At 53.6% G+C, this 9329-nt stretch overlaps 1 protein-coding gene across 4 annotated transcripts in view; it reads right to left on the reverse strand.

Annotated features, from left to right (window-relative positions):
• The window catches only part of SLC25A22 (solute carrier family 25 member 22), a 43051-nt gene extending 36263 nt beyond the window's left edge, over positions 1-6788 (reverse strand). The window contains exons 1-3 of one of the 4 annotated variants that reach the window (XM_068944722.1): positions 6521-6663; positions 5150-5213; positions 3848-4057 (exon numbers count right to left, since the gene is read on the reverse strand). The gene's annotated coding sequence lies outside the window, so the exon portion shown is untranslated. Of the gene's footprint in view, positions 1-3847; positions 4058-5149; positions 5214-5611; positions 5949-6520 lie in introns of those variants that run through there. The other 3 variants (XM_068944719.1, XM_068944718.1, XM_068944720.1) reach the window with 3 other exon arrangements.
• Positions 6789-9329: the final 2541 nt, after the last annotated feature.

Below are 9329 nucleotides of genomic sequence, written 5' to 3' on the forward strand. Positions count from 1 at the left end.
CTTTCCCGACAGAGGCTGTGGCTACCCAGAGGGTCTAGCATAAATCCAGGCTACTGCCAGAAACGAGGCAGCCCTTCCTTCCCCCAGCAACTAGAGTAACTCCTTTTCGACAAGGCCTATTCCCAGTTCACGGCATAGCTGCACAAATCGTAGTGCTGGCACAAAACGAGAGACAGGAGCAGGAATCAGGGGCTGAGCCTTTCAGTGGCAGCCCAGGCACACGCCAGATTAAGGGGGACCAGGTAACCTTGCCTGCAGACTGACCGATGGAGGCACTGGAGCAACCAACAATAAAACATCACAAAACCACCTGCAGAGAAGCCAGGGATGCAAGGAGCAGCCCTTGGCTTCCGGGCACTGAACAAAATCAGTGTAGGAGACCTAAGGAAGGAACAGGGTTCCCAGAGGACGTCTTCCCAGGTTTCAAAACGCTCTGCAACAGCTCCAGTAAGGACACACCTTCCTCCAGAAGGTACCTTATGCCATTATGTTCCACTGCTGAAAGCAGAGTGTCACTCATGCTCCAGTGCGCTAGAAGAAATACCAGTTAAATGGCACGTTCAAGCAAGATGCTTGGCCTCTCAGCCACAGGACAGCACAGGACACTGCTGCTGCTGCTGCTAGTCCTTTTGCTGCACAGATATGCGAACGTACCTGCTCTGCTCCTGTATCATAAACCACGTTTCTCTCCTCCTATCTCAGCTGCTTGCTTACGACAACAGGGATGCGAGCTGTTCAGCACACAACAAAACGGTTCCTGGCTAAATGCACGTCAACAGCTCCGCATGGGTCACGTTCCTCCTAAAGAGGTTAGCGCTTCCTCAGGGGAAACTGGTACGTGCTCCATGATGAGCAGGGGAATCGCCGAGGAGACTGCAATCACTGCCTAGCAGGTGCTGAGTCTGTGGCATAATCCAGCCCCTGTCTCACCCAGAGCACTGTGAATCAGCGGAGACTCCAGCCGGCTGCGAGGCAGGCAAGGAGCTCCCAGCACGGAGACAACACGCTGAGAAGGCTACAGACAAATAAAAAAACCCACACGCGGTCCTGGTCACCAGCTTGCCTGCACAGAGCAGAAGATGGATAACGCAAGGGAGGAAGGAAAAAAAAAAAAAAAAAGGGAAAAGAAGTGAGGTAAGTCAAATTTGGAAAGTCATTCTCTGCACGTTAAACAAGTCCTACCTGGCCACTCCCCATGCACAGTCCAATGCTGCTGTCTGCCAGATGGATGCACATGAATTTACCTGAGACAAGAAGCACCCTCGGCAAAGAGATTCATCTTGCACTGTTTAAGAATAAGGAAAGCCACACAGAGTGGCCAAGAATTACAACAAGAAGCCACGCATGGCAGGAGCCCTGTGGAAACAGCAATAGCATTAGGGCACTGTTAACCATCCTGCCAGGAGCGGCGTAACAGGCACGTTGTGTTGCAAGACTAATGGTAGTTAGATTGGACTGCTCTGCCCCAGCCTTCCTGACTTGGGACGGGGGTCCAGGCTCCAATTTGCCATCCTCATCAGAGCTAGCTGTGGCTGCGGAGCCGAGACCTGTGCCAGGGCAGAGCCCGCAGGCGATGGTGCACCACCCCACGGCTGCCATGGTGGATGTCAATGCACCAGGTCTGGTACCAGTGCCAGCGGGGAGATCGGCTGCTCCTCTTCCTGTAGGAGCAGTAACCCAGTCAGGGGGATGGAGAGGGGAGCCTGGGCAGCACAGCCAGCTCTGCCGCAGCCCGTCAGCATTGCTGCCCACGATGCAGAAACCCTCTCCCACGCCAAGGCCACTGAGGGTACCCTGGAGCTGGCCAGCTCGTGCATACACACGGGGTGTCCAAAGAACAGCCCGAGCAGCAGCTGCTCTTTGCCACAGCTGATCCATTTGTTCCCAGCTCCGGACCACCCCAATTTGCACTGCCACGTGCACAGGTACCTCTCAGCAGGAGAGACAGCCCTGGGTTAGACCACGCCGTGGCCTCCACTCGGCTAACAGACATCTCCCCAGCTGCCCAGCAGCGCATCGGCTCTGCTGCCATCCTCCCACAAGCCAGCCCGGGCCTCCGCAAGTCACTCGGCCTTCACGGGAGCAGCACGGCTGGCTGCACGCTGCGCGCGGGCATGCGCCCACACAGAGCTCGGAAGTGTCCTGGCATGTTTTTCCCCTTTCCAGAGCCAAATTCAGACCATCTGTTGAAGTATTTCTGCAAATCATCCTTCCTTCAGGAAGGGCCGGGGGCTGAGCTTAGTTATTTATACAGCGTCTGGCATTTCTGTAGCACTTATCACTTCAGTATCCAAGCTATTTCCTTCCAGCTCTCCAATAGTTTTGGAGAGCCAGAGCAGAGCATCAGTGAGTCTTCACTGTCAGTTTTATGCAAAAAAGTGACACCGAAAGACAACAGCTGCTCAGGTCAGGCACACATTTTGCTGCTAACAAAGTGAGTGGGACAGTTCAGGCAAAGGCCAACCCAATGTGTTTTATGTCCTTTAGAAGAATTACTACCCGCATAAAATAGCCTTCATAAACAACAGCTGTTCCCAGAGAACGAGACGAACCAACAAGTGTTCCTGTTGCCTTACGGAGGCGAGCTCTGCTTATCCAGGACATGGAGAAGGAAGCTATCCTCATGCTTGAAAAGATCGACATAAAATTAAAAGAGAAAAATGAAGCACCCAGAAGGAGAGACTGTTTACTACAGCAGATGACACATTCCTGCCGTTGCTGTTCGTAAACAAATGGCAAAACCCTGAAAGGCGCGTGCTGCTGTCCCTATCGGATGGCAGGGGACGAGGCCAGAGACGGACGTTTTATCACTTATCCAAGGTCGTGCTCCAAGTCTGTGGCAAAGGAGGGGGTAGCACCCAAATTCAGGGTTAGCCCCTGAAATACCTTGTTTCCTCCTTCTTTTTCCATATAAATTTCTAACCATTGCACTGCATGGAACACTGAATAGGGCACCAAACTCGCTCCCGGTTTGCACGTGACCTTGGAGAAGGCGAGTCTCTACCCAACAGGGAACAGCCCGCATCTTCTCTGCCAAAGCACTGCAAGCAGCACACCCAGCACGGGGCGGAGGGGCTCCGATGCTGCAGTGAGGAGGGACGCAGTGCTCAGCAGCGACAGACGCGCTGGTCCAGACTGAGCACGCCACGTGCTACCACCTCCATCCATGCAGGTATCCAAGCAAAGCTGGCGCTCATCCCAGCTATGAGCTCTCAGATCACACAGCACAGCCCTGTGTTAAAATAGAAAGGATTCACTGGGAGCTGTGGCTGCACTCAAAAATGAAGGATCACAGTGACAGGACCAGCTTCTTGCTTGATCAAAACTCGGAGCTCACCTTTACAGCATCTCTCTCCTACTAAAAAGACTTGCCAAAGGTCCCGTATCTTCGCGCCCTAATTAAAAAGCACGCACCCTCTCTCACCTAGCACAGGGAGGAGAGGAGGTTCTGCGGCAGAACATCCTCCTCCCTTTTATCACTGAATAACCTGGTCTGAAAATCCAGGCAGAGGCTGGTCGCGAGACCTGTCTTCTCTGCCTTCTGCCAGCTTCAGCCTCCTTCCCCCATGCACATGCTTCCTCCCAGACCAGAGAGGACACAGGGTAGAGCTGTGGGTTCACACTGCCTCAGACGCTAGGAAATAGTCTCCCTGAAAAGGAGAAAAGAACAAAAAAGGGGGGGGAAAAAAAAGATACAGCATAAATGACTCCACCAAGACAGCCTTGTCATGATGGCCATGACTCAGTGCAGGCTGCAGACTGCTCCCACGTGGCGAGTTGCACCACGAAGCAGTTGAGAAATGAATTTAAGAAGGGGGCACACACACGCACCAGCAGAGAAACTCACCCGGGGCTGAAGTCAGCCTCTCTCATCCGGATGGCTGGATAAATGCCACAGACCCAGGGAAGATAAGAAACGTGCACAGCAATCGCAACACGCCGCACGCCGGCGTCAGTGCCAAAGGAAAGAGCACGGCACAGGGAGGCTTGACGAGGCACAGCCGCCCACCCGCGACAGCGCCACCAGAACGAGCCCAGGCCCCGCTCGTGAAAAGGCCTAACAAAATAAACGTAAGATTGCATTCCTGTGAACAGCTCACCACGGGCTGCATTAAACCAAGATCAAAACAGACCCCCCAGGTTAAATAAGCTGTATCCTGTCACATTTCCTTTGACGCAGGGAACAAGCATCCCCGCCTGGGTGCCTTGGCCCTTCTCAAGCAAATAACCTCCATGCGGGCAGCCCTCGTGAGAGAGCAAACATGCAGAGCTTTTTTATTTGCAGATGCGTAAGAGGAAACTGCCAGACAGAAATCCAAACTGCCCAGAATGACAAGGTCTTTTCACTGTGTTTGTTTGGGTTTTTGCCTTGTTTTCTAAAGCTTTTGCACCCCTGTTATTTTATCCTAACTGGAACTACCCACAATCAATACTGCAAGGTTAACATGACACCCAGTTTCGTATTGGACAACTCAATCCCCCTCCTCCTTCCTGCTATGTTTGTGCTGGAAGGCAAACAAATAACTTTTTCCTGCCCCTTTCTATCTCCCATAAGGATTAGCCGGAGCAACTCAGCGTTAGCTCTAGCACACTGCCTTACTACCAAGCAGGGGCTCTTGGCTGGACATTGCTTCCCCGCTCTGACAAGGGGCAGCCAGAGGACAGCACCTTGCAGAAGAAGGCTTCATCCAGCTGCAGGGCCAGGGAAGCGGACGTGCCTCATCAGAGCAGACCGCAGGCACCTCTTCCGCAGCCGACTGTCACTTCCAGTCATGTCCCGCTCCGGAGATACGCTCGCTGCAGACGCACAAGGCAACTGGCTCCAGCGAGGCTAGAGCCCGTGCAGCCATTCATGAGAAACGCACAATAAGCCGTACGCACTCTGTATGGCGCATTCATGAGTAACAGAAATAAAAACAGCACGCTGGCTTGCACAGGCAGCATTTGTAGCTCATTTGCCATTGTAAGGAATTGCCATGTTTCCATCTCTAACTTTCTGGGAGCGCAGATACTTGGGTACAGCTAAGAGAGTCCAAATGCGCAAACACGGGGGCCAAAGCAGGCTTCTGCATTCCCCCAAAACACGGAGAACTAGGGAGTGAGGCGAAGGTATACCCAGATGCAGAAGGAATAACCACCCCTCATTTACCTGCAGTAGCAGGAGGCAGGACTCAGTGGCCAGGTAGATCCTTCCCCATCCTGCACTGCTATTACTGAAGGAAAAGCAGAGGCACATCTCATTACACAGCATTACATATTTAAACAGGGGAGCAGAGTTAAGGCTCTACAGGCAGCTAGGAGATAAGCATGTCCAACCGAAAGCCTAACAGGATATTAATAAACTTATAAATGACAGACTAAAGAGGCTCTGTGCCCGGGCTTTTCATGCAGCCTGAGGGCTCACGCACCGCAGCCCAGCCTCAGCTGCTGCAGGCCCAAGCGCTCCGCTGCCTCTGCCTCAGCTACGTTGATTTGCTCCAGTCGCTGGCCAAGGTGCACAGCTCTGGGATGCCGTGGACCTGGGGTCAGCCGGGGCAGGGGGACCCAAAAACCCCCTGACATGCTCTAATAAAAAGGACAGCCAGGAAGAAGGCAGGCTAAGGAAAAACACCTGTCTCTTCTGAAACAACCCAGACAGGGCGAAGCCGCAGAAAGTGCCACGATCAGGCGTTTGCAGCCTAACGTAACACGCGTGAGCTACAGGGAACGTGAGGAAACTCGCTGGTCCCAGCTGCTCCAAACCTGGCTCGGTTACACCTTACCGCCCCAGCGCGGGATCCTCTGACACCTGAGCAGCAACAACAACAACAAAAATATATATGTGCATTTTCTTCCCCCGCCTCCCACGTCTTCCTTCACCCTTGGGGCCTAGTTCAAGCAAATCCGGCTCCCGCTCCTGCCCTCAAGGGGAGCAGAAAGGACCTAGACGTCCCTTTGCCGAGGTTCGCGAGTCGCTCCCGGGGGGCGAGATGCCTCAATGCCTGCAGGTTAGTCCAATAAAATCCAGGGGGGGGGGAATAATAATTAAAAAAAAACCCAAATAAATAAAAAAAAAAATCAAGGGGTCGTTAACTATTCTCAAGGCGCTGCTGCGCCCCAGCTCGGGCATCGCCCCCAAGGGGAGAAGCGGTTCCTGGGTAACCTGGTATTTTGGGGACCGGCTGTAAGCGCGTCTCACTGCCCCCGGCCACCGCACGTTCCCCCCCTCTAGTTTTCCCCTAAAAAAAAAAAAAAAAAAACCACCCAAATCGCTGCTGCTGCCCAACTCCAGAAAAGCACTCCCTCCCCAGATTGCACAGCCCCCGGTGTGGGGATGCCCGGAGGGCCCCGGCGTCCCGGGCAGCCGTTAGCGAGGTGCCTGGGCGCCCCCCGCCCCGCCCCGCGCCACGGTGATGGGCTCTCCACCTGCGCGGGGGAGCCAGCAGCGCCGCACCCGCAGGCAGCTAAAAACCCCTAACATTATAAATAAATAAATAAATGAATGAGGAGAAATCCAGCAGGGCAAACCCTCATCAGATACCGGTGTCTCGGCGCAGCCGTTACCGCCCGGCTCTTCCTGGCTCCGGCACCGTCGAGGCCCGCGCTGGTTCAAGGCCCCGATAGCCCAGGTACCAGCCTGGGGGCCCGAGGAGACGCGGCGAGACCCCCCCACCCCCCTCCCAAATCCCAACCCCGCCAACGACCGGCCGGGCTCCTCTCTGCGGTGCGGCGCTGCCCTCTGTGGCCGCGCCCGGCGCAGGAGCCGCGGCGGAGCCTCCTCCCCTCCCTTCCCTTCCCTCCCCCCCTTCAACCGTCCCCTGCCCGCCCGCCGCCGCGTCGCCATGGCAACGCCGCCCGCCCCGCCGCCATTTTGTGGGCTCGCCGCCCCCCTCCTCCTGGCGCCGCTGCTCGTCCCCGCTCCTCGCCGCCCCCCCCCCATTTCTCTATATTTTTTCCTCCCTTTTTCTGTTTTTTTTTAAATTTATCTGTGTTTTCTTTAGGTTTTCCATTTTATTTTTATTCGGTTTTTATTCCCTCTAATCTTTCGTTTGCTTTGATTTGTTTTTGTTTTCCTCCTTTAACTTTTTTTTTTAATTCGACTCTTCTTTATTTCTTAATCTTTCTTTGATTTTTCCCCCCTTTTATTCCTTTTTAATTTAATTCAATTTATTTTATTTTTTTAATCCATTCAGCCGGTCAGTCGTTTATGTCCTTTTGGCTCCGCCGCGCGTCGTAAGCCCCCGGCTAGCCAAGCCAAGGGCAGGGCCTCGGCCGTCCGGCAGGCGCCCGGCGGTGGTGCGGCTCGGGCAGGGCTGCTAGACCCCCGTCCCTTCCCCGGCCGGTGTAATACCTCAGGGTAAACGGAGCCAAAACGGCTCGGCCATACGCTTCCCCGGCCCCTCGCGCGTCTCCTGGCTCTGCTGTCTCCTGCCGGGAGGAGACCAGAGCTCAGCGGGGTGACTAACGGGCAGGGTGGGCTCACCTCCAGGCGCCCGGCCATCGGGTTTACTTTTAAAAGCAAGAGCAGCGTAACCCTGTCAAGCACGGACGCGATCGGGGAAGGAAAACCGTAGGATACCCATCAGCAGGAAACCTCCTCCACTTGACAGGGTGCCGTTCGTGCTGCCTCGGCCGCGTGTCGCGCTCCGCGGCGCCCTGGCTGCACCATCCCGCCCTCAGCACGACCTACGGGTCACCTCTCCGAAGCCTTCCCCGTGACGGAGCAACCGTGCGGACCTGCTGAATTTTACGGTGGTGGTGTCCGGCCGCAGCCAACGGGGAAGGCGAAAGCAGCCCCCTTTGGCTCGCTGCTGCCTTCGTGTTACCTTCAGGCCCTTTACTGGGAATTATACAGCAGTTCTATTGCTGGGACAGTGCAGAGAGGTTAAAAACCCTTCAGGATATATTCAGGCTTTGACTGTGTCGTTACATAATTAATAAGCTGATTTGAGCTTCGCCTGGGCTTTCATTACTCACTAATTTCTTTTATTAATCTCTAAACCTTGCATGGGCTGGAAGTGCTTCATCTGGATCTATTGGCCCGCTGGCGGTTAGAGGACTGTCCTAGTTAGCAGGAGCTGGAAGTGGAGGGTGGCATGGGCGAAATTCACTGTTCACCTCCCAGGGTCCACTGGGCACTTGGTCCTTCTGCTGGAGGTTTGCACGTTTATGATGTGGGAGAAGATCTAATTGTGAGAGCAGAAGTTACGGTCAAATATAGATTGGAAAAAATATTCCAACCCCTGAACAATTTCTTTATTTTTCAGTTCTTTCTAAGAAGTCTTTCCCGGCTGAAATACGTTTGGGGGAATTTTGGACACATCGGTATTGTGCACAGTGAAAACCACAGTATCTACCAGATCGTCAGTGGGACACCAAGGTGCCAAGTGGGTCCAAGTCTTCATATAGGGCCAGACATCCCAGGCCCCCGTGTTCAGTAGTTGCTGGCACCCGCACCTTTCTGCTTATTTCAGAGCGGGGAGCCAGCGGCAGCCTTGCCTGGACACAACCCAGGATTTCCTTACGACACACACGTGGCTTGGGGAGCCAGTTTGCCGCTTGTGCAACCCCCAGAACGAGCAACATTCGGCTGTCAACAAAAGGAACGAGATCCAGGAAAAGACCGATAGCTGGAAAGGGAAAGGTACTATTCCGATACTTAACGAATTCATAAAAGAAGCCATAGATGAAAACAGGAAGCAAAAGATAAATGCCACATCTCTTTTTTTGCTGGTTCAACCATCTACTGCAACAGTCATCAGGGTTTCCTGGCCATAGCAACACAGACCTACAGGCTTAAGAAGGAGTTACTGCGACTCAAAGAAATTGTTGATAAAGATAACACACCTGGAGATAACATACTGTTCATTGACTTTCATCCAGCTCAAATATTTGCTGCCAAGTCAGCTGAAGAAAAGAGCAGTCGGAGGCTTGCTCTGATTTCCCTCCAGCCTGTCCGTACTCTCAGCTGAGTGCTTTATTCACCGTTACTGCAAGGAGAAAACCAGCTGCCGCTGAGGCCGCCCAGCCCAAGTGTCAGCAGTGAAAGACTGACGATAACAACACTTGTCTGGGGTAATTATTTAATTTCCCTTGCCCCATTTAAGTTATTGCACAAATCCTGAAGAACTATTTTATTGATGATACTGCCTAGCGTTCGGCAGGTGGGTTTCCTATCACCTGGCCTGGTTGTAGCCCATACCTGTAGTAACCTAAATGCCTAAACCTCTCTCTCTCCTAGCCCAATCTATCTACGATCTGGAAGGGCTGTAGCTCCACCAAAGCCTATACGAGTCCAGCCTACCCATGCCTTGCTAGAGCTTATTTCAGCGTTGCCTAACTCGGCTGTT

The sequence above is a fragment of the Struthio camelus genome, chromosome 5, assembly GCF_040807025.1.
Source record: "Struthio camelus isolate bStrCam1 chromosome 5, bStrCam1.hap1, whole genome shotgun sequence".
Classification (NCBI taxonomy): Eukaryota; Metazoa; Chordata; class Aves; order Struthioniformes; family Struthionidae; genus Struthio; species Struthio camelus.